General features: G+C 56.7%; 1 pseudogene; it reads right to left on the bottom strand.

Annotated features, from left to right (window-relative positions):
• Positions 1 to 2031: 2031 nt before the first annotated feature.
• LOC119968696 lies at positions 2032 to 2729 on the bottom strand (annotated as a pseudogene).
• Between the last annotated feature and the right edge of the window lie 12338 nt (positions 2730 to 15067).

The following is a 15067-nucleotide window of genomic DNA, read 5'->3' as shown; positions in this document are numbered from 1 at the left end:
TGAATGTTGTGGTGTTTGAGGGTAAAAGGTGTATGGCTGCCCAGGGAAGGTAATACTCCTCTGATGAAGTTGGTGTATGGATCAGCATACGAGAAGTGCCACGAGAAAGAGAGGGCAGGTGGAGCAGAAAGGTTTTTGTGGTGCGACACAGGCGAAGGTGGTGGAGGGCAAGGGGGCAGCACTGCCGCCTAGTGGTGGACGGAGTCGCTGATGGAGTGTTTGAATGGCAAATTCCAGCAGCAGAGCAAAGAGGCCTGAGAGGATTTGGCCAAGGTGGTGGAGCCGCTTAGGGTGGTGATTGTGCGAGTGGAGCAGAGGAAGGAGGCTCAGAGCCTGACGATCCAGAAGGTGGAAGAGTCGGTGATGGAGCAGGAGGATTAGCTGGCCTCTCTAGAGACACAGATGGGGATGGCGATGAGCAGCCAGAAAAGACTGAGAGAGAAATTGGACGATCTTGAGAACTGCTCCAGAAGACAGAATTTGAGGATTGTTAGGATGCCTGAAGACATCGAAGGAGCAGAGGCCAGCAGGTTTGTGGCAAGAATGCTGGCAAAGCTGATGGGGAGGGGGGCCGCCCCCTCGAGGTGGACTGGGCGTGCAGGGCGCTGAGGAGGAGGCCGCAGTGGGGGAATCACCGAGGGTCATGGTGGTGAGGCTGCATCGGTTCCTGGATAAAGAAAAGATCCTGAGGTGGGCAAGGCAGACCAAGAAATGCACCTGGGAAGGCAGTTAGCTGTGGATTTAACAGGACCTGGGTGTGGAGCTGGCTAAGCAGAGGGCCAGGTACAATCGGATAAAGGCTGCCCTCTACAAGAATACGGTGAAGTGCTGGGTTTTGTACCCTGCCTGCCTGTGGGTGACACATCAAAAACAGGAATTTTATTTTCACTCGCCAGAGGAGGCGATGGACTTTATGAGCGACCGTGGACTGGGAGGGGTGTGAGGACATTGAACCTTGGAGAGAACACGCACGAACAGACTCAAAAACAGCTTCTTCCCCACTGTTACCAGACTCCTAAATGACCCTCTTATGGACTGACCTCATTAACCCTACACCCTGTATGCTTCATCCGATGCCTGTGCTTATGTAGTTACATTGTATACCTTGTGTTGCCTTATTATGTATTTTCTTTTATTCCCTTTTCTTACCATGTACTTAATAATCTGTTGAGCTGCTCGCTGAAAAATACTTTTCACTGTACCTCGGTACACGTGATGTAGTAATCCACGGGAGGCAGGAGTTCCGTCACCACACCAATATTTATTTACAATAACGACATTACAGGAGCAGCTACAAACCGTGCTGCTAGCAGTCTAGTCAACTTAAGACTGGCTCACAAAGCCTACACAGGTGATTATATGGGCCCCCTCAATGAGCTATCATTGAGGGAGCTCATACTCCAATTGGCCAACCAATAAAACCAATTGGAGTTCATTACCCCCCCCCCCCCCCCCCCTAAAGGTCCGAGGAATTCCTGCCAGCTGGCATTCCTCTGAGCTTCTTCCTGCTCCTCATGTCTGGGTCTTTCACCTCTGTGTCGTCCGCCGGGTCGTTCTCTCCGAAGTGGGCGGGGTGTACCTTATAGGGGCCCGTCTTTTCCTTGACGACCTCCTTGGAAGTTGTTCTTCCTCCTCCTCAGGGAGAGGTGTCGAGGCGGCCTCGTCGAGTGTGTCCATCTCCGACTCTGATGACTGGATGATGGGGTCTGGAGAAATTGCTCGGGGCTGGGGTGTGGGTATCCTTTCCTTCTGGGCTATCCCAGCTTGAGGCGGTCCTGCTTCGCCTGCCTCCAGGTGTGGTTCCGCTGCCCTTATTTGGTCTAGGTGTTTCTTCAGCACCTTACCTCCTATTGAAATCTCATAGGATATGGGCCCTGTTTGGGACTCTACCGTGCCTTTGACCCACGTTGGTCCATTCCCATAATTCTTGACCCAAACTGGTGCCCCCACCTGGAAATGTCTCTGCTGACGACTATTATCATGCCCCCTACGTTGGGCCTCCTGTTGTTTCTCCACTTTCACCGTTAAATTTGGGAAAAGGAGACTCAGCCTCGTTCGCAGCCGCCTTCCCATTAAGAGTTCAGCTGGCGGTATGCCCGTTGTGGAATGCGGTGTGGTCCTGTAATCAAACAGCCAGCGGGAGAGCTTTGTGTCTATTGACGCTGCCGGCTGCTTCTTGAGTCCCGCTTTAAGTGTCTGGACCACTCTCTCTGCCAGGCCGTTGGTCGCTGGATGGTAAGGGGCCGTTTTGATGTGACGGACTCCGTTTTCCTTCAGGAATTTTCCAAATTCCCCACTTGTGGATGCCGTTCCATTGTCCAAAACCAATACCTCCGGACGTCCATGTGTTGCAAACGAGGCCCTGAGCTTTTCAATTGTCGATGCTGTGCTTGCCGTGTTTACCCGGTGGACGTCCAAACATTTGGAGTGGGCGTCCACTATCACCAAAAACATTGAGCCCATGAAAGGGCCGGCATGGTCAATATGCAGGCGGGTCCACGGTCTGCCTGGCATTCCCACAGGTGCAATGGTGCCGCTGGTGGCACTCTTTGCCCCTGTTGGCACTCCTGGCACCGACGTACCAAGGCTGCTATGTCTGTGTCCAAACCTGGCCACCAAACGTAACTTCGAGCTAGCATCTTCATTTTAGACACCCCTGGGTGTCCGTGATGTAACTCAGTTAAGATTGCCTGACGGCCCTGAGCTGGGACGATTACCCGGGCTCCCCATAATATTTGGTCCCTTCTGCTCCAGTATGTGTGCATCTGGGGCTCCACTGGTCTTTCCAGTTCCCCTGTTAGCAGTAAATGCTTCATCTTGGCTAAAACTGGGTCTTTTTGCGTCCACAACCGAATATGTTGTGCGTCTACTGGTAGGGTGTCCAAAAAATTTAGAGTCATTACTGTCTCCTCTACTTTTGGTATTTGCGGCGGAGTGTCCGGGAGGGGAAGTCTGCTCAAAGCATCTGCATGTGCTACTCGCGTTCCTGGTCTGTGCTCCAGAACGTATCTATACGCCGCCAGTAGCAACGCCCAATGTTGGATTCTAGCTGATGCAATCGGGGGTATTGACTTGTCTTCTTTTAATAACCCTAATAACGGCTTATGGTCCGTCACTATGGTGAATTTCCGCCCGTACAGATACTGGTGATTTTTTTTTACTGCGAATATCACCGCCAGTCCTTCCTTCTCGATTTGGACGTACTTCCTCTCAGCCATCGCCAAGGTCCTCGAAGCATAGGCTATTGGCCATTCTTCCCCATTCCTTCCTCTATGGGCTAAGACGGCTCCTACCCCGTAAGGGGATGCATCACAAGTGACCACCAACTCCTTCCTTGGGTCATAATGCTCTAGGATATTTTCAGATGACAGCTGTTCCTTAATGTCCCTAAATGCTCGGTTTTGGCGGGTGGACCACTTCCATTCTTGCCCCTTTTTTAGTAGCTGGTGGAGGGGTTCCAGGATGGATGCCCTATTTTCAATAACTTTTCCATAATAGGTTACCAACCCTAGAAATGATCGTAACTCCTGGACCGTGGTGGGAGCTGGGGCTTCTTTTATTGACCTTACTCTGTCTTCTAATGGATGTAAGCCTGACTCGTCTACTTTATATCCCAGGTACGTCACTTGTGGGGCCAGAAAAACACATTTTTCCCTTTTTAGCCGTACGCCTGCCTTTGCGAAACGCCTGAGCACTTCCTCCAGGTTCCTTAAGTGTTCCTTGTTTGTCCTACCCGTGATTAAGACATTGTCCAAATAAATCGCCACCTGCGGTAGTCCCTGCAGAATATTTTCCATCGTACGCTGGAATATAGCGCAGGCTGATGACACTCCAAAAGGTAGCCTAGTATAACAAAAAAGGCTCTTCAGGGTGTTGATCGTAGCGAACTTCTGGGAGCCCTTGTCCAGTTTTAACTGCAGGTAGGCATGGCTCATGTCTAGTTTCGTGAACAAAAGCCCACCTGCCAATTTGGCATATAGGTCGTCTATTTTCGGGATTGGGTATTTGTCCAGTAGTGCGTATTTGTTTACTGTCTGTTTGAAATCTCCACAAAGACGTATTGAGCCGTCTGGCTTCAAAATTGGTACCACCAGCGCTGCCCATTCCGAGAACTGTACTGGTCTGATAATGCCGTCGCGCCGTAACCTTTCTATTTCGTCATCTACTTTCTTCCTTAATGCAAAAGGTACCGGCCTGGCCTTACAAAATTTTGGAAGGGCTTCTGGGCCCACGTGCAAAGTTGCTTTGGCGCCTATGATTTCCCCCAAACCTTCCTGGAAGACCTCCGGGTATTTTTGGAGTACTCCACTCAACTGCCCGCTTCAACTCTGGAAAATCTTCATCCAATCTAATTTTAGGTCTTTCAGCCAGTTTCGTCCAATTAAGCTCGGTCTGGAGCCCTCTACTATCGTCAACGGTAATCTGAGCAATTGTTTCTCATATTCCACAGGTACATGAGTTGTGCCTAAAACTTCCAGGGGTTCCCCCGTGTAGGTTTTAAGTTTTGTCGATGTTTTTGTTAGGGTTAGTGGCTGGAGTCCATCTTTGATTTTTCTAAATGCTGCCACTCCCATTACTGATACGGCCGCACTCGTGTCTATTTCCATTATTGTCGGCCGCCCGTTCACCCGTGGGGTAATTCTAATGGGTTCTGCTTTCTTCGTTGTAATATTATATAATTGTTCCCCTTCGGAGGAGGATGGGGCGTCTAGGTTGTGTACTTCCCTGCGTCCCCTTTTGCCACCTCCTTCTAGGGTTTCTGTCGTTGTTACCCCACTCTGTCTGGTGCCAGAAACGGTCCTTCTCTGTTGGGGGAGCCTCTGCCGGTACTTCCCTCTGTCTCCAGTTAGTCCTGGCAGACTTGGGGGCAGTTCTGGGGTTTCCCTTTTTCCCTCTATTCCTCAGGTTTTTCCTGAGAGCGGCTATCTGGTAGCAGGACCTGTTGTGGTAGTCCCTCTCACAGGTATCTACCTCCATTGGCGTGCCCTGTAGTTCCTGCACCCCACTTGCTGCCTTTTCTAGGGACAGTGCGAGCTGTAACGCCTGCCTGCAGTCTAGCTCCGTTTCCGCCAACAGGCGTTTCTGTATTGTGAGGTCGTTTATACCACACACTAACCGGTCCCGAAGCATTTCATTTAGCGTCAGGCCGAACTCACATTTTTACCGCCAGCCTTCTCAGGCGGGTCAAGAAATTTGTGACTGACTCCCTGTCTTCCCGCTTCGCTGTGTAGAATCTGTACCTACGCAAAATGAGGGGTGGTTTTGGGTCGTAGTGCTCTTTCACCAATTCCGTTACTTCTTGGAAAGTTTTCGTGTCCGGCGCATTGGGATAAGTCAGACTACTTATAATGGCGAAAGCGGAGGGTCCGCACGCCGACAGCAGGATAAGCCGTCTCCTTTCGTCCGTCAGTATATCATTTGCCCGGAAGAAGTAACACATTCTCTCCACATTCTGGGACCAGTCCTCAATAGCTGGGTCGAATGCCTCTAACCTCCCAAAAAACGGCATTTTTAAAATGGCAAAGCTTACCCTCCGAGTGCGGCAGCTGGTCTCCGCAAAATTCGTAGTTTACCTCGTCGCCACTGTAGTAATCCACGGGAGGCAGGAGTTCCGTCACCACACCAATATTTATTTACAATAATGATATTACAGGAGCAGCTACAAACAGTGCTGCTAGCAGTCCAGTCAACTCAAGACTGGCTCACAAAGCCTACACAGGTGATTATCTGGGCCCCCTCAATGAGCTATCATTGAGGGAGCTCATACTCCAATTGGCCAACCAATAAAGCCAATTGGAGTTCATTACACGTGACAATAAACAAATCCAAACCAATCTAATCCAATCCAAATTCTGCTACAGTTGGTCATGCACAGGCCAGTCCCAAAAGAGACCGATGTCGAATCTGCAGGGTTTTTATCCTTCATCTCTTTCTCACCCTTTTGGGCGGTCCTTACTCCAGGTCCAATGGATCGATAGGTTTCGATCACCCTCATTGATCTTAGCCAATTAGGGGGCGGATACCTCGATGGCTGGATGGGTCCTAGCTATCATTGTCCCAGACACGTGGGCCTTTCCAAATAAGGGGGGTGGTGCCAGTTAGTCTGCTATCATTGATGGTCCTTAATGCGAATGCTATTGTCATGGGGAAAATGGTAATTGATTCTTAATGGATGCAAGTTTCAGTCAAGTCTGGTTTCTTTGCACAATACACAGAGGCTGCGTACTTGTCTGTGTCCCAAAGTGACCACAAATCCCATGGTCCTTTGCAGGTGGCCATTTTACATGGCAAACCACGTCGGAAGGAGGAAAATTGCATTTTTCCCCCAGGGGCTGAGAAATTATTCATTGTGTCTCTGTAAAGAAAGTGCAGATCCTTCAGAATGTAATTTTACCAAAACAGAATTTCCAGTTTTTCATATATATATTTTTCTTAGAGTTTTTCCCATTTTACAAACAAAGCAACAAACCCTTAACACCGATGCAGTACAGCAGAAATACTTCTGTGTACATGCTTGTACCAGGAAAAGAGGTGAACGGATAAGCTGGCGAATGAGGGAGAAGAGAATAAAGCCATGACAAAATGGCAAAAATGGTGCACACCTTCATGTGCAGAGATTGCTCATACAGCTAAAGAAAATATGTGATAAGGTGTCTGCGCCCTGTTTGGGCATGCACCAAAACATACACATAGACATAGAACAGTACAGCACAGAACAGGCCCTTCGGCCCTCGATGTTGTGCCAAGCCACGTTCACCCTACTCAAACCCATGTATCCACCCTATACCTGTAACCCAATAACACCCCCCTTAACCTTACTTTTTAGGACACTACGGGCAATTTAGCATGGCCAATCCACCTAACCCGCACATCTTTGGACTGTGGGAGGAAACCGGAGCACCCGGAGGAAACCCACGCACACACGGGGAGGACGTGCAGACTCCACACAGACAGTGACCCAGCCGGGAATCAAACCTGGGACCCTGGAGCTGTGAAGCATTTATGCTAACCACCATGCTACGTGCTGCCCCATACCTGCCTCAATTCCAATTATGCCAGAGGAGCCAGGAACACTTTATACATCTTCTACTCAGATAAGAAACCTGCCTTTATCTTTGCAGGATCAAGTCAACATCTTTTTAACCCTGAAGTAAAGAAAAAGTAGTACACAAAGAATGTGCAAAAACCTTAGTTCTGATGGATATCTTACAGACAACCACAAGACACAAAAAGTACTCAAAATCAAGTACAGTACAGAGTGATCATTGTTTCACACATATATACAGAGAAAACCAGCAAATATTCATACACTTTGTTTAGATTGTAATTGATGTGGTCGGCATTTCCCTTCATAAGGAAAATGAAAGGATAGAAGAATATCAAAAAGAGTAGGAGAATCTCAGTTGACAATGATAAAGTCATGAACACATGGCTGCAAGGTGCACGCCCTCCTCGTCTCCACAGGTGTGAGGTAGAAAATACATTTTAAACCATGCTAAATACAGAAGGCTCAGGAAAGGTGAAGAAGCAAAGAGGAAGTGTTGAAAGAGACTGGCAGCTAGCATAAAAGAATCCCAAATTCTTCGTAATTGGGTGGTAAAAACAGGAGTAGGGCCTATTCGGGACCAAAAAGGGATTTGAAAATGGGAGGCAGAGCACATTGCTGAGGTAAAAGATGAGATATTCAGACTCTAGATGGGTTTCAAATTGAAAAGGAGAAAGTATTGGATCAGTTATCTGTACTTAAAAGTTGATCGGGCATTGGGACAGGATGAGATGCATTCAAGAAGTGAGAGTGGAAATTGTAGAGGCATGGGCTATAATATTTCAATCTTCCACATACTTGAGTGATCCAGGACACCACTGACCATTACATAATGTTCCACCTGTGTCCGTCACGGTAAATGTCATCCTCTTACTGAACAGTATGGCCAACACCCTAGTTCTTGTTCCATAGCACACTTGGTACATCTGTCCAATCCAACTTTTTCTTACCCATAGTCGGTCCTTCTCCCTCAGGTGGTCTCTTTTGGAAGACCATGTCGGCCCTCAGGCTTTTCAGGTGGGCAAAGATTCTGGATCTTTTCACCCGTTAAGTCCCCTGACATTCAAGGTGACTTTCTGTCCCTGCCCTCCTGTGGGATCAGCCATATTTACCATGATGACGTGCCCCTGCACTCCGGGGCTTCCCTTTGCTTGGGGGCCATCCAAGATGGACACAGTTGACCTCTTTGCTCCTGCCGCCTCCGTGTGCGACCTGCTGTAACCAGCATTCTATTCTCCCTCCACCTGGTCCCCGATCCCCCCTCTGAGCCCATCTACCCCCGCCGCCCTCATTCCGTGCCCCTGTGTCATGTTGGAGTCAATCCGTATCATCCTCATTGTCTGTCCCTCCTCCAGGTTTCGTATCATCGGCACATTTTGTAATCCTACTCTGAAATGAAAAATGTTACCGGACTACGGGAAAAAGCACGAGTGAAATGGGACTAGCTGATTTGCTCCGACAAAGAACTGGCATGAACGTGGGATGAATGGGCTCCTGTGCTGTAACCATTCCATGGTTCGAGGAGAGACTTGTAAAGCTTGGTACTCAGTGTGGCACCGGCACCGCCCCTGCTCAGTGTGGCACCGGCACCGGCCCTGCTCAGTGTGGCACCGGCACCGGCCCTGCTCAGTGTGGCACCGGCACCCCCCCTGCTCAGTGTGGCACCGGCACCCCCCCTGCTCAGTGTGGCACCGGCACCGGCACCCCCCCTGCTCAGTGTGCACCGGCACTGGCACTGCCCCTGCTCAGTGTGGCCCCTGCTCAGTGTGGCACCGGCTCAGTGTGGCCCCTGCTCAGTGTGGCACCGGCTCAGTGTGGTACCGGCACCGGCCCTGCTCAGTGTGGCACCGGCACCGGCAACCCCCCTGCTCAGTGTGGCACCCACCGGCACCGTCCCTGCTCAGTGTGGCACCGGCACCGGCACCGCCCCTGCTCAGTGTGGCACCGGCACCGCCCTGCTTAGTGTGGCACCGGCACCCCCCCCTGCTCAGTGTGGCACCGGCACCGCCCCTGCTCAGTGTGGCACCGGCACCGGCACCGCCCCTGCTCAGTGTGGCACCGGCACCGCCCCTGCTCAGTGTGGCACCGGCACTGCCCCTGCTCAGTGTGGCACCGGCACTGCCCCTGCTCAGTGTGGCACCGGCACTGCCCCTGCTCAGTGTGGCACCGGCACCGCCCCTGCTCAGTGTGGCACCGGCACCGCCCCTGCTCAGTGTGGCACCGGCACTGCCCCTGCTCAGTGTGGCACCGGCACCGGCACTGCCCCTGCTCAGTTGTGGCACCGGCACCGCCCCTGCCAGTGTTGGCACCCGGCACCGCCCCTGCTCAGTGTGGCAATCGCACCGCCCCTGCTCAGTGTGGCATCGGCACCCCCCCTGCTCAGTGTGGCACCGGCACCGCCCCTGCTCAGTGTGGCACCGGCACCGCCCCTGCTCAGTGTGGCACCGGCACCGCCCTGCTCAGTGTGGCACCGGCACCGCCCCTGCTCAGTGTGGCACGGCAACCGCCCCTGCTCAGTGTGGCACCGGCACCGCCCCTGCTCAGTATGGCACCAGCACCCCCCCTGCTCGTGTTGCACCGGCACCGTCCCTGCTCAGTGTGGCACCGGCACTGACCCCCTGCTCAGTGTGGACCGGCATCGGCACTGCCCCTGCTCAGTGTGGCACCGCACCGGCACTGCCCCTGCTCAGTGTGGCACCGGCACCGGCACCGTCCCTGCTCAGTGTGCACCGGCACGGCACTGCCCTGCTCAGTGTGGCACCGGCACCGTCCCTGCTCAGTGGGGCACCGGCAATCGGCACTGCCCCTGCTCAGTGTGGCACCGGCACTGCCCCTGCTCAGTGTGGCACCGGCACTGAGCCCTGCTCAGTGTGGCAACCGGCACTGCCCCTGCTCAGTATGGCACCGGCATCGGCACTGCCCCTGCTCAGTGTGGCACCGGCACTGCCCCTGCTCAGTGTGGCACCGCATCGGCCACTGCCCCTGCTCAGTGTGGCACCGGCACCCGCCCCTGCTCAGTGTGGTACCGGCACCGCCCCTGCTCAGTATGGCATCGGCACCGCCCCTGCTCAGTGTGGCACCGGCACCGCCCCTGCTCAGTGTGGCATCGGCACCGCCCCTGCTCAGTGTGGCACCGGCACTGCCCCTGCTCAGTGTGGCACCGGCACTGCCCCTGCTCAGTGTGGCACCGGCACCCCCCCCTGCTCAGTGTGGCACTGGCACTAGACCCCTTCTCAGTGTGGCATCGGCACTGCCCCTGCTCAGTGTGGCACCGGCACTGCCCCTGCTCAGTGTGGCACCGGCACTGGCACTGCCCCTGCTCAGTGTGGCACCGGCACCGCCCCTGCTCAGTGTGGCACCGGCACCGGCACTGCCCCTGCTCAGTGTGGCACCGGCACTGGCACTGCCCCTGCTCAGTGTGGCATCGGCACCGCCCCTGCTCAGTGTGGCACCGGCACCGGCACCGCCCCTGCTCAGTGTGGCACCGGCACTGGCACTGCCCCTGCTCAGTGTGGCACCGGCACCGCCCCTGCTCAGTGTGGCACCGCACCGGCACTGCCCCTGCTCAGTGTGGCACCGGCACCGCCCCTGCTCAGTGTGGCACCGGCACCGGCACCGCCCCTGCTCAGTGTGGCACCGGCACTGCCCCTGCTCAGTGTGGCACCGGCACCGGCACTGACCCTGCTCAGTGTGGCACCGGCACCGCCCCTGCTCAGTGTGGCACCGGCACCGGCACTGCCCCTGCTCAGTGTGGCACCGGCACCGCCCCTGCTCAGTGTGGCACCAGCACCGCCCCTGCTCAGTGTGGCACCGGCACTGCCCCTGCTCAGTGTGGCACCAGCACCGCCCCTGCTCAGTGTGGCACCGGCATCGGCACTGCCCCTGCTCAGTGTGGCACCAGCACCGCCCCTGCTCAGTGTGGCACCGGCACTGCCCCTGCTCAGTGTGGCACCAGCACCGCCCCTGCTCAGTGTGGCACCGGCATCGGCACTGCCCCTGCTCAGTGTGGCACCGGCACCGGCACTGCCCCTGCTCAGTGTGGCACCGGCACCGGCACTGCCCCTGCTCAGTGTGGCACCGGCAACCGTCCCTGCTCAGTGTGGCACCGGCATCGGCACTGCCCCTGCTCAGTGTGGCACCGGCGCTGCCCCTGCTCAGTGTGGCACCGGCACTGCCCCTGCTCAGTATGGCACCGGCATCGGCACTGCCCCTGCTCAGTGTGGCACCGCACTGCCCCTGCTCAGTTGTGGCACTCGGCACCGCCGCTGCTCAGTGTGGCACCGGCACTGCCCCTGCTCAGTATGGCACCGGCACCGGCACTGCCCCTGCTCAGTGTGGCACCGGCACTGGCACTGCCCCTGCTCAGTGTGGCATCGGCACCGCCCCTGCCTCAGTGTGGCACCGGCACCGGCACCGCCCCTGCTCAGTGTGGCACCGGCACTGGCACTGCCCCTGCTCAGTGTGGCACCGGCACCCCCCCTGCTCAGTGTGGCACCGGCACCCCCCCTGCTCAGTGTGGCACCGGCACCGCCCCTGCTCAGTGTGGCACCAACACCGCCCCTGCTCAGTGTGGCACCGGCACTGCCCCTGCTCAGTGTGGCACCGGCATCGGCACTGCCCCTGCTCAGTGTGGCACCGCACCGCCCCTGCTCAGTGTGGCACCAGCACCGCCCCTGCTCAGTGTGGCACCGGCACCGCCCCTGCTCAGTGTGGCACCTGGCACCGGCAACCGCCCCTGCTCAGTGTGGCACCGGCACTGTCCCTGCTCAGTGTGGCACCGGCACCGGCACTGCCCCTGCTCAGTGTGGCACCGCACTGCCCCTGCTCAGTGTGGCACCGGCACCGCCCCTGCTCAGTGTGGCACCGGCACTGCCCCTGCTCAGTGTGGCACCAGCACCGCCCCTGCTCAGTGTGGCACCGGCATCGGCACTGCCCCTGCTCAGTGTGGCACCGGCACCCGGCACTGCCCCTGCTCAGTGTGGCACCGGCATCGGCACTGGCCCCTGCTCAGTGTGGCACCGCACCGTCCCTGCTCAGTGTGGCACCGGCAGCGGCACTGCCCCTGCTCAGTGTGGCACCGGCACTGCCCCTGCTCAGTGTGGCACCGGCACTGCCCCTGCTCAGTGTGGCACCGGCATCGGCACTGCCCCTGCTCAGTGTGGCACCGGCACTGCCCCTGCTCAGTGTGGCACCGGCACCGCCCCTGCTCAGTGTGGCACCGGCACTGCCCCTGCTCAGTGTGGCACCGGCAACCCGGCACCGCCCCTGCTCAGTGTGGGCACCGGCATCGGCACTTGCCCCTGCTCAGTGGGGCACCGGCACCGGCACTGCCCCTGCTCAGTGTGGCACCGGCACTGCCCCTGCTCAGTGTGGACCGGCACCGCCCCTGCTCAGTGTGGCAACCGGCACCCCCCCTGCTCAGTGTGGTACCGGCACCGCCCCTGCTCAGTGTGGTACCGGCACCGCCCTGCTCAGTGTGCACCGGCACCGCCCCTGCCATTTGGCAACCGGCATCGGCACTGCCCCTGCTCAGTGTGGCATCGGCACCGCCCCTGCTCAGTGTGGCAACGGCCACACCGGCACCGCCCCTGCTCAGTGTGGCACCGGCACCGCCCCTGCTCAGTGTGGCAACGGCACCCCCCCTGCTCAGTGTGGCACAGGCACCGCCCCTGCTCAGTGTGGCACCGGCATCGCACTGCCCCTGCTCAGTGTGGCACCGGCACCGGCACTGGCACTGCCCCTGCTCAGTGTGGCACCGGCATCGGCACTGCCCCTGCTCAGTGTGGCACCGGCACCGTCCCTGCTCATGTGGCACCGCATCGGCACTGCCCCTGCTCAGTGTGGCCCGGCACTGCCCCTGCTCAGTGTTGCACCGGCACTGCCCCTGCTCAGTATGGCACCGGCATCGGCACTGCCCCTGCTCAGTGTGGCACCGGCACTGCCCCTGCTCAGTGGGGGCAACCGGCACCGCCCCTGCTCAGTGTGGCACCGGCACTGCCCCTGCTCAGTGTGGCACCGGCACCGGCAACCGCCCCTGCTCAGTGTGGCACCGGCATCGGCACTGCCCCTGCTCAGTGTGGCACCGGCACCGCCCCTGCTCAGTGTGGTACCGGCACCGCCCCTGCTCAGTGTGGCACCGGCACTGCCCCTGCTCAGTGTGGCACCGGCACTGCCCCTGCTCATGTGTGGCACCGGCACTGCTCCCTGCTCAGTGTGGCAACCGGCACCGCCCCTGCTCAGTGTGGCACCGGCACCCCCCCCTGCTCAGTGTGGTACCGGCACCGCCCCTGCTCAGTGTGGCACCGGCACCGGCACCGCCCCTGCTCAGTGTGGCACCGGCACCGCCCCTGCTCAGTGTGGCATCGGCACCGCCCCTGCTCAGTGTGGCACCGGCACCGCCCCTGCTCAGTGTGGCACCGGCATCGGCACTGCCCCTGCTCAGTGTGGCATCGGCACCGCCCCTGCTCAGTGTGGCACCGGCACCGGCACCGCCCCTGCTCAGTGTGGCACCGGCACCGCCCCTGCTCAGTGTGGCACCGGCACCCCCCCTGCTCAGTGTGGCACCGGCACCCCCCCTGCTCAGTGTGGCACCGGCACCGCCCCTGCTCAGTGTGGCATCGGCACCACCCCTGCTCAGTGTGGCACCGGCACCGCCCCTGCTCTGTGTGGCACCGGCACCGCCCCTGCTCAGTGTGGCACCGGCACCGCCCCTGCTCAGTGTGGCACCGGCACCGCCCCTGCTCAGTGTGGCACCGGCACCCCCCCTGCTCAGTGTGGCACCGGCACCGCCCCTTCAATGCTTTCCTCCACTTATGTTTTTTTAACAAACATTTTATTGAGGTATTTTTGGCATTGTAAACAATATACAGCAGTGTGCAAATATCAATTTAAAAAAAACATAGTGCAAATAGCAACTCCTCTCTCGCAAATAGACCCAACTGTGCTTCCCCTCTACTCTATCCCCCCTCCCCCTCCCTCCCCCCCTCCCCCCCGCTGACGATTAATTATCTGCGGCGAACCCCGATAGTGATCCTCTTAAGGCGAACTTACTTTTCTCCAGGCCGAGAAAGCTCGACATGTCCGAAAGCCATACGTCGGTCTTTAGGGACTTTGAGTCCCTCCAGGCCAACAGTATTCGTCGCCGGACTACCAGGGAAGCAAAGGCCAGAATGTCGGCCTCTATCCCCTCCTGAACTCCCGGGTCCTCCGAAACCCCAAAAATCGCCACCTCAGGGCTCATTACCTCCCTTGTTTTGAGTCATTGTCACAGTTATTGGTGCGAGTGTCCTTTGTGGAATCTGTTACATTGAATGTTTCGCCTAGAGAATGGTGAGAATGATCTGATGTTGCATTTATGCTGGTGACATCAGTCATTTGTGGTGGATTTAATTCCTCTTCTTTGCTTTCTTGGTGCTCCTCTTCTGGAGTCAAGTTCTTCACAATTTCATTTTCTTGTTGGTCTTGGTGCTCGTCTTCTGGCATCAAAACCTTCACGATTTCTTTTTTTTTAAAATAATTTTTATTAAGATTTTCAAAAACATATCAAAAATATAAAATAACAACACGAAAACCATATTAACAACAACAAGAAGAAAAAAACACAATAACCCCCAAAGCCAAACCCCCCCCCAGTAACTACAAAAAGAAGAATTAGATAAGCACCTGGCATACCCAATAAACACATAGACACATTTCTCCCTTTCCCCGCACCAACCTCCCCCCCTCCCCCGCACCAAACCCCCCCCCCTCCCTCCCTCCCACCCCCCACCCCCCCCCCCCCCCCCCCCCCCCCCCCCCCCCCCCCCCACCCTCGGTTGCTGCTGCTGCCGGCCTATTTTCCTACCGTTCTGCCAGGAAGTCCAGGAAAGGCTGCCACCGCCTAAAGAACCCCTGTACTGATCCCCTCAGGGCAAATTTCACCTTCTCCAATTTGATGAACCCCGCCATATCATTGATCCAGGCTTCCACGCTTGGGGGCCTCGCATCCTTCCATTGAAGCAAGATCCTCCGCCGGGCTACTAG

Source organism: Scyliorhinus canicula, chromosome 7 (assembly GCF_902713615.1).
Source record: "Scyliorhinus canicula chromosome 7, sScyCan1.1, whole genome shotgun sequence".
In the NCBI taxonomy this organism is placed as follows: Eukaryota; Metazoa; Chordata; class Chondrichthyes; order Carcharhiniformes; family Scyliorhinidae; genus Scyliorhinus; species Scyliorhinus canicula.
Note: the sequence above shows the minus strand (reverse complement) of the source record. Positions and strands in the feature narration are given on the sequence as shown.